Raw genomic sequence first — 9901 nt, forward strand, 5'->3', positions numbered from 1 at the left:
TCTTAAGCCGGCCCACCATAACAGGAGCCGGCCTTCTGGGCCTTGGGCCTTGTCGTCCGTCTGACCTGCCATCGGGGCCATGAGTGAGTCGCCAGGCTCATGAGTCGTCAGACCAGTGAGCCGCCAGACTCGTGAGTCGCCAATCCTCCAGCGGGTTACCAATGTAATGCCAAGTCCCAGCCGGGTCATGTATCTGGCCGGGGCATACCACGGGGTATATCCCCGACAGATTTACAATTGGAACTCAGCTACTTTCTCCTCCGCAAGACTCTATAAAGTTTTGAAACAAGGAGTGGCTGCTCATCCCCTTTTTATGGAAGTTTAGAATTCAGCAGTAATTCTCAGATACAAATTTTCTCCTGGTTACTCCTTCATTATAGAATTATCACTAAAGATTTGCTACAAAGGAAGTCCTCCCACTTGCCCTCCTACCATTGTGTTCTTTGGAATGATCAGGTAGTGGAAACCAATTTGCATCTATTATGAGACCGCTCCTTTGAATTGCAATGTTGGGACACTTTAATTCCCAATATGAAGAGGGATACATCTGTTTTTCAAGAGTTCAACTTGGCCCTCTTCGAATTGCCCAATAGAATTGCTTTGAACATTATTATTATGGGTTGCTGGAACATCTGGATGCAAAGGAAGAATAAAATCTTCAAAAATGGCAACCCAACCATTCTCTTAGAATCTTATGTTAAAGAAAAATTTGATCTTACTGAAACACAAAATTAGTCACAAGTTTCTTCAAGTTTTCCAGGACTGGATAAAGGCATATCTATAACTTCCAGCTTTTAATATTTGCTACATTATGTTACCTAGAACTGGCATTGGTTGATGGAGTTTCTCTTCAATTTATGTGTACTTTGTATATATTTAATTAATGAAAATATACCATAGAACAATTGTTCTACAGTCACTGCCTCACAAAGAAAACATGTCGTACTTCTGATGATGACAGAAACCTGTCAACAGAAGTCACATAACTATCTCAGTGCATGATTACAATTTACAGAACCCCTTTCAACTTTTGAAGGGTGTGGCCATGGTAAGAAATGCAGAAAAACACAATACTGATTTCAGAATGTAGGGTGACAAAGTGCAGAGGCAGAACCATGTAATTTTAGCAGCAACGGAAGCAACAGAACAACTAAACAAATTATGGTTGTCGTCTTTTGGAGTGCAAGTCACCGGAACGGAAATACATAACGCAATGTGATCTTATTTGTTGGTTGAAGCAATGCTACATGGTATACAAGTCTAAACACAACTTGATCGACAGGGGGGCATAGCTATACATGTCATTGCTTGAATATGGAGGAGCAAACTCGCTATAGTTGAGTATTTTTAAGTATATTATTACAAGATCCCAACAACACAAAGACAAAAGGAAATTATAGAGGATGGATCCTACCAAAAAAAGATTTATGTCCTTACTACTCCATCCGTTTTGAATTACAAGATGTTCTACCTTTCTTATGAGTCAGATGTATATATACGTGCTTTATAGTATGTTTGTTCATGCGTTTCAGTCTGTATGTGTTCTATATTAAAATATCCAAAATGTCTTACAATTCTGAACATAAGTGATATTTTTTTGGAAAAAATAATGCCCTCCATCACATATGTAGGTCTGAAGAAAACCAACATTCTTACTCGGTTCAGCAAATCCTCGTGCTGGTAATTACTGCAAAAGAATGAAAAGCAATCACATGTTAAATTCATAGTCACCAATTCTTACAATATGAACATACAATTTACCTAGTTTGAACTAGTAGATTGGGAGTTAAGGCTTAAGAATGTTCCTCTAAGTTTGCATGACCACAATCATTACAACTCCAAACGCTCAAGCTAGTGACATCGGTGTTGACGTGGAATCAATTATTTGACTTCCAACGATATACTCTCGAAAATCATGTAGTTCAAAATTTTGATCAAGTTTATAGAAAAAAATATCAACATCTATAGAATAAAAAACCAATACCACTAGATACATCATGAAATACATTTTCTTGAGGTATAAGTTTTAGATTGTTGATATTGGTACTTATTCTATAAACGTTTTCAAATTTTAAAAAGTTAACTTAGATACAAAGTAAATATGATTTATATTTTGGGATTTAGAGAGTATGGGCTTAAAATGCTTCGAGGAGTCACACGCCTTTTCGAGGGAGCATAAGATACCTGCAGAGCTATCTTTTGTGCACGTTTACACTTTGCAATTCCTACAACGTGTGCTATACTTCGTAAGCTGTGTCAAACCGATCAACAATTTACAATCCTTTCGAAGTTTCATGCTGGTGACTAGTTAATACACTTGGACTCCTCCCCCCCTAGCAAAGTACACATGGATTTGAATTGTGCAGACGCGGGAGGATGTGGTTGCGGTCTCGTGGTTAGCCAAGTAAAAGTGCAAAATAGAAGCGGTATGGATCAAAACACAACATAGTAGTGTGACACAACGCAAAACTATGCAATTTTGGGAGCAACAAAAACCTTAGAACAAATCTTAAAAAATGCAACATGGTCTTAGATTTCCAGTTGAGAGTGATGCCACATAAGGATGCAACTATGGTCCCGCTAGGTTTGCAAAACATGATGGATTAGTTAAAAAATGCACTAGAAGCATCAAATTGCCCATAATGTAAGATTTGGACCCTAAAATGTTGGACGCGGGCTTCGCTTTTCACCCCACTACATACTACATACACAATTTGTATCCGAAGGCTATGTCCCAGTATCCCTTTGAGTGTAATGTATCCGAACAATAAAAGTTGATCACTTCAGTTGAAAAGGGTGTACCATGTTTGGCATGGATTCTCACAAGTTGAAGTTGTGGCATCTGCTATTTTGGGCACGATCAACATCACTTTTACCCCCAAATTCTATATACAGTTGAAGTGGTTGTGGCACCATGTTTGCAAAATGCTATTTTCGCATGGTAATACATGTCTCATTTATATCATAAGGATCATAGTACAAGCCATGTACATACCGACCCAACAAAGCTGAAAAATAGCAGAATGCTAGCCTTTACACAAAGGAACATCAGCCAAGAAGTAAAATTACAAACAAGACCGAAGAAACCTTTGAGCTTGACACCAATGCCCATCACCTGCCTTTGGCACCACCAGAGCAACCACGAAAGGAAAAAGAAATGACGGATCACCTCCACACCCGAGCTCGACACGGCTCCATCGCTGATATGCAGCTTTGTGGACCTTCAAGGTAGCTCGCCAAAGGCGAAACCATTACCGTTGAACGAATCAGGCCGGAACAACACTCTGGACACACCATCAACTCCAGCTCTGACACCCCCATATTACTAAGACGTCAGAGAGGAAACCAAACCTGCCATCCAGAACCCAGCATACGATTCACCATCTTCCAGATGCAGATGACGCCGATGCAGACCACAATCTGCATATGCTACTAGACTACCTCCCTAGCTCCGCACGACGTTGGAGCAAACACTGTTGCAACGACGGATCCCGAAGACACATGTCCAGCAGGAGGATGCCACCGCTGCCGCATCATCCTTACTTGAACAGACTGGATTCCAAATTCATCCTCATGGACCGATCGCCTCGTCGGAGTAGGATCTGAAGAGACTTTATTCAATGCCCCCACCGCCGCCGCCGAAGTCAAGACGGCGAACAACCTAAAAACTAAGCTACATTGGCCTAAAACTATTCACACACATGGATCCGGCGACCCCCTCACCACCGATGACCAACGTCGTCGGCGGAGGGAGTCGAGGACGGCGGTGGAGGAACTCCCTAGTGACTGGCGCTGACCGCTTCAGTTGAAAAGGATGTACCGCATTTGGCATGGATTCTCACAGTTGAAGTGATGGTATCTGGTATTTTCGGCACGATCAACACACAAAGTATGTGGTATATCTTTCAAGGAAAAATGGATTAATCCGCATGGATCGGGGTATTGAACCCGACGTGAATCGAACACGCAACCTTCTGATCTGGAGTCAGACGCGCTACCATTGCGCCACGGATCCTTAGTGCTAGTTTGCCTTAATTAAGCTCCATATCATGCTAATCACACTTCTTCTGGACGTGATATGCATATCCAATGCAGGCACGTGATTCTTTGAAAATGATGGATATCCTATTCATATCTAAGAGGAGGAGGAAGAAGCCTCTCCGTTTTAAAATAAGTGCCTCAACTTTATAATTTTTTTAAGGGAGTCTCAACTTTATATTAACTCTAGTATAATGTAGTATTCCCTCCGTCTCAAAATAAGTTTTTCAACTTTAATATAACTTTATATTAAAAATAGTATAAAGTTGAGACACTTATTTTGAAACGAAGGAAGTACTAAGTTTGGGAGTACATGAGATGCGCACGCATGCCGTTGAATTAATGGAAGTTGCTATTGTGGCGGTCATCATGATCTTTCCGAATTGCTGCTGCGGTTTTGATGATTGTTATCATATTACGTGTGACTTTTCTCATGTAATTTTTGAACACGTTTCTAGAGAGGCTAATTGCGTAGCCCGTGATATAGCTAATCTGGTTAAGTGCGGGGTGTGTGATGGGTGGATGAAAGAACCCCGACTGCAGGGCCTCTTTGATTCATAGGATTGCAAAAATACAAGAATAGGAAAAACATAGGATTGCAATGACATGTCCATTGAATCCCTATAGGATTTGAGTTTGTTTGATTGTGTCATAGAAAAAACAAAGGATTTTTTTCAAGAGGTTGGAGTGCATGTTAGAATTCCTATGAAATGTAATACAGATGAATCCTTAGGAAAAAATCCTATAGGATTCAATCTTATGAATCAAATGACCAATGTAGGAAAAATTCCTAAGGATTCCAATCCTTCAAAAATCCTATAAAAATCCTTTGAATCAAAGAGGCCCTAAAATAGTTTCACTTCTTGTAACCGATGCTTCTTGTTTGATGTTAAAAATAAACTATCGGCCTTAGACAAAATTTCATAATCTGTAAAAGATAATATCGAATGACTTGCAATAAGTCATGGTGAGGAGGAAGAAGGATGTGAGACATGTCAGAATAAATTATCAACTGAGATAGCTATGTGTCAGTTCCTGTCGAAAACCACGTCACATCATCATTGAAGGGGCGAATAGCTCCCATGCGACGTCGTTGGTGTGAATTGTCTCTCATGCGACGTCGTTGGTTGTAATAGCTCTCATGCGACATCTGCGTTGGAAAAAATAGCTCCCATGCGACACTACTGCCTAATCCAAAGACACATGTTTAAAACTCGAATCAGGTGAGCGGGACCCACAGCATGGGACCCACTAACTTATCCAACTCAGCATTGGTCAGGTGAGCGGGACCCACAGCATGGGACCCACTAACTTATCCAGGTCAGCATTGGTACAAGAGGACACCGAGCCGTGCCCCGAGCCGTGCAGCACCCGAGCCCATCCTCCCCCCGCCCCCCTCCCCGACCGTTGTTGTTCTTCTTCTCCGGCGACGACGCGCAGCAACGCCGTTCCGGGCCGCGACCTAGCGATGTCGAGCTCCGCTTCAGTCTCCCGCCGCTCATGGTCGCGCTATGGCGCAGTGCCCATGACAAGGTGCCCTGCATGCCCACGTATCGCACCCCTGAAGCGGCTAGTCACAACCACCGACAAGAATGGCAACCTTGGGCGGGAATTCGTGAAATGCGAGAGCAAACCAGAGCAGGGAAAGGTGAGATTTTACTTCTCAATATGCCAATTTTGGTTTTTGTCTCCCAATTTCATATTTGCCCATTTTTCATCGGATTTGGGATTTAGGGTTCATCTTTCCGATTTCAGAAATTGAAGCAATGCACCCATTTTGAGTGGCTAGATGAGTACATAGAGCGGATTCAACTGGAGGGTGCATCAGGGGAGCTCGATTTACCGTTGGAGGCGGAGAAGTTGGGCAAGTTTGGATCGGGCGCGTCTGGATCTGGGGCCCCTGAATCCGCCCATTCCATTGGTGCTACTGTGGGGGATGCAGGAGTGACGGCAGAGCTGAAGAAGCTGAACAAGCAGATGAAGAAACTCATCGAGTTGCAGAAGCAGGGCAATTTGATGGGGCTGATGGCCGGACTTTTTTATGTTTGTGTAATTGCTCTCGCATTTGTTTATGTGATGATAATTAGTCGTAAGTGAGTAGATTGGGTATCATTTGTAATCATAATGATATGGATATTTGAATAAAAGTGTTGCGCTGTACGAATTCGGCATGTCTTCTCCACTCTGTTTCGGCCCCTTTTTTCAGTTCTTCAGTTCGTCGTCAGTTTCAGTTTCAGTGGTAGAGGGAGAAAAGAAAAAAAAGGTCCGTCCATAGTTGCCCGAAAAGGCCAGGCCCATATAGAAGTTAGGCAGGGCCGAATAGAACATATCCAGGCCCATTGATAAAAGAAGTGTAGCTAGTGCAAAAAAAAAGTGCACACGGTCATTGACATCGATATATCTTTTCGGCTTTAGGTTATTTCACAAATTTTAAATTTTCTGCAGTCACCTTTTTTGAGATAACTCATCTGATAATTATTTGAGCTATTTTTATGCATAAGCTATCGTGTCCGATGGTAGGGTCCCGTGTTGTTTCGGCTAAAACAAAAGGTTGGTTCTAGTTAGCAGTCTAACTTGCAGTCTTTGTGAACCAAAAAAGTTGCAACTGTTTGGTTCTAGTTTATTTCAACCAAGCATCATTTTTAAATTTTTTTGATTTGTGCTATGGTGTTTTCAAAGTTTTTACTCGTGTGTTTCAACCGAAAAAGGTTGTGCCCCTCTCAAAAAAAGAAGACATCTAGTGTGCCCCTAGTAGCATCTCCTTACAACATAGAGGGGCATCCCCTTACAACATATAGTGCATAAAACATAAAAGGAAGATAATTAACTAGACACGTGCTAACAACAACTTATATGATTGGATCATGTTTTAGTGCATTTTTTAGTTCACATGGCCACATAAATAAAATGCAATGGAGAAACTTTAGGCCCAAAAAAACATTAATAGATAGCACAATAGAGGGGCATCGGGTACCCTAGTAGCATAGATAGATAGAACATATAGAGGGGCATCACCTTACAACATATAGTTCATAAAACATGAAAGGAAAATAATTAAAACTAGATAGATAGAAGACACGGGCACACACGCCCGAACCAACACAAACACAAGCTAGTTAGATAGAAAGACTCGCACTCGAACAACTCCTTGGCCCCTCCTCCTTAGCCGGCGCCCCTCACTCGTCGTTCTCCGGCATCTGGTAGGGGAGGGTGTGCATGCCGTTGGGGTGAGGGAAGATGTGGTGGAAGTTGGTGAAGATGTTGTAGGTCGTGAACGCGATAAACTCGCATCCACACCAGAACACCTCGCCGAGGAGGTGGTGAGCGTCGTAGGGGTTGGTGAAGGTGACGTAGAGGCCGATGACGAAGCCGTTGGCGTTGCCATCGTACTGGTCGTGAAGGTGGAACATGGGCGGAGTGCCCGGAGGGAGGTGGCGGTAGCCGGCTTGGAGGAAGAAGCGAGCCAGCTCTCTAGGGCCCCTCCACCTTGAGATGGCCCACACCCTCAGGCTATTCTCGACGATGACTCCGGCCGGGTACTCCCTCTCCGGCACGGTGCGCGGACGACGGTAGGTAGGGCCGTTGAACTGCATGGTGGCTCGAGTGGTGGATTTGGCTCGAAAAGAAGAAGCGGAGGAGGCTTGAGAGATGAGTGTGAGAGGGATGAGGAAATGGTGCCCTTTTATAGCCGCGTTGCAGCCGTGGTCAATGTGTACACGGTGCCTTCTCGATCGTTTTCTCTTCTCCGTTCGTACTGGCATAAGTAATTGCGGGCATTAATTCAAAAACAGCGGGCAGAGCATCCAAAGAGGCACGGGCGGCACAGGCGAGATGCATCGTTTCGTGCACTTGCATCGGCGGTGATGCCGCGTGGGAAACAAGCCCGTTCATCCGCGCGTGACACTGAAAAAGGAGCTGCACCACCGACGCGTTCGTCTCAGGTTCAAACATGCATTTGTTAAAATAGCTTAGATGCGACGTACCTATACGCTGCGCCCCTGCCGCTGCTTTACTGCGTCGATGCGTGCATGCAAGCCCGCATGCAAATGGCTAGGCCGTGTCACAGCGTTCACGAGCACAGAATAGCTAGGCTGCGACGTTGCATGGCATGCATGGGACAGGGATGGCCCACATGTCATTGACCCTCTCGCATGCAGCCCATCCCCCCCTCTCGACGGCCGTGCGCACGCACGCCAGGCTCTGCCGGGCTCGATCCGCTCGGCCCAACGGTCACTGAGATGCTCCCCCGCTCAACCTTATCTGTTCGAACAGAGAGAAAAAACGGTGGCCAATCAGATTGGAGAATCAGGGCTCCCACGGATCGCCCCCGCGGAATCCCTAGAAGGCCTATCCGACGGCCGCAGTTTGGCGTTAGGGTTAGATCGACGGTGGACGTTTGGCGCTAGGGTTACGGGGTTTTGGAGGCAGTCAACGGGGTTTTGAAAGGTTTGACCGAACATTCAAATGTGTATAACTAATTCAAAAAAAATCTAAAAAATGAAAAACCTGCGCATATAGTCTTGTTATGTTACATAGTTATGATATAAAATGATAAACTTGATTTAATGATCTTTGCATGAAAAAACCTTCATAAATTGGACTATCTCGACTGAGGTTGCATAGAGTTCAAAGGAGTGAGAAGAGGGTTTGAGGTTTTGAAAATGCAAAAAATCAAAAACCTCACCTTAGCTTCATTTTGGAGTGACTAAGGAGGATCTGAAGTTATTTTTGCATTTTAAATTTTTAAACTTGTTTTATTGCTGACTTTGTATTAAAGGGTGTTTTTTCAAAAATAAATTAATAATATGAATACTTATTCAAAAAAAGGTGAGACTTCGTATTGATCCTATATAGGTATAATATAAGCTAAGAAAATCCTTTTTTGTGATTTTGAGAAGGTCGAAAAAAACTTGCTTAGAAATGGGGTCGTTTTCCCTTACTTTGGAGCCTGTTTGGACAACATTTTCAGTAACTATGAGTTGGACTTCACAAAAAGGGTTGGATTTATGAACTAAAGTGCATAGTAGTACATAAAACAATGCAACATCACAGAACAAACAAATGAACTCCAAAAATATTGGAGATAGGTTCAAAGTTGAATGTCGGTTCAAATTTGAATTTTATTTCAAGTCAAATCAACATCATAGCACATAAGTTTTCACATGAAAGAACATAAGTTTTCACATCAAATGACAACAAACATAAGTTTTCACATCAAATTTGAATGATTTCGACTCTATTTCTTTTGCTTATTTCTACCACTCGATTTCTTCTCCTTTTTTCCACCGTTTGGTTCCACGACGCATAGTTTGTTGATGCTGATGCTCTTGCTTTTTGGCCCCTTGGTTTTGTTGCCAACTCCACTAGGCCCCCTCAACTTTTGCCCCTCACCATGTCCCACTTCTTCAGTTTGCACTTCTGCAGCTTGAGTAGATGGCACACATTGTTCAACTACTTCAGTTTGCAACTCAACACTTGGCAGCACAACCTCCAAACATGGCAACACAGCTGTCAAAGCAGATTCGCATGGCAGCACAACAGTTGCTTCATCTGCAACAGTTTCATATTGCCCTAGCGCCTGCAAAACAGATTCAGTATGCATCACATCGTCCAAAACAGAAACACTTAGCTCATGTTCAGCAGTAACAGTTTCAGTTTGCTCCATATCTTTGTCACCAAACATTATCTGCTTAGTGCTCTTCCTTCTAAAGCCATTGAGTCTTGCTTTTTTCACTGGCCAGCACTGTTCAACAACAAGAGGTGGGGCTTTTTCTGCACGCTTCCTCCTAAAAAGTAAAGCATTTCACTTGGTTAGATACTAGAACAAGTAGCAAAATCAAAAACTTGCAAAAATAGTAACATA

The 9901-nt window shown here is 43.1% G+C and overlaps 1 non-coding gene across 1 annotated transcript; it reads right to left on the reverse strand.

Annotated features, from left to right (window-relative positions):
* Window positions 1–3943: 3943 nt before the first annotated feature.
* On the reverse strand, window positions 3944–4015 carry TRNAW-CCA (transfer RNA tryptophan (anticodon CCA)). The gene has a single exon. It is a non-coding gene; the product is annotated as a tRNA-Trp (tRNA).
* Window positions 4016–9901: the final 5886 nt, after the last annotated feature.

This window comes from Aegilops tauschii, chromosome 6 (assembly GCF_002575655.3).
Source record: "Aegilops tauschii subsp. strangulata cultivar AL8/78 chromosome 6, Aet v6.0, whole genome shotgun sequence".
NCBI lineage: Eukaryota > Viridiplantae > Streptophyta > Magnoliopsida > Poales > Poaceae > Aegilops > Aegilops tauschii.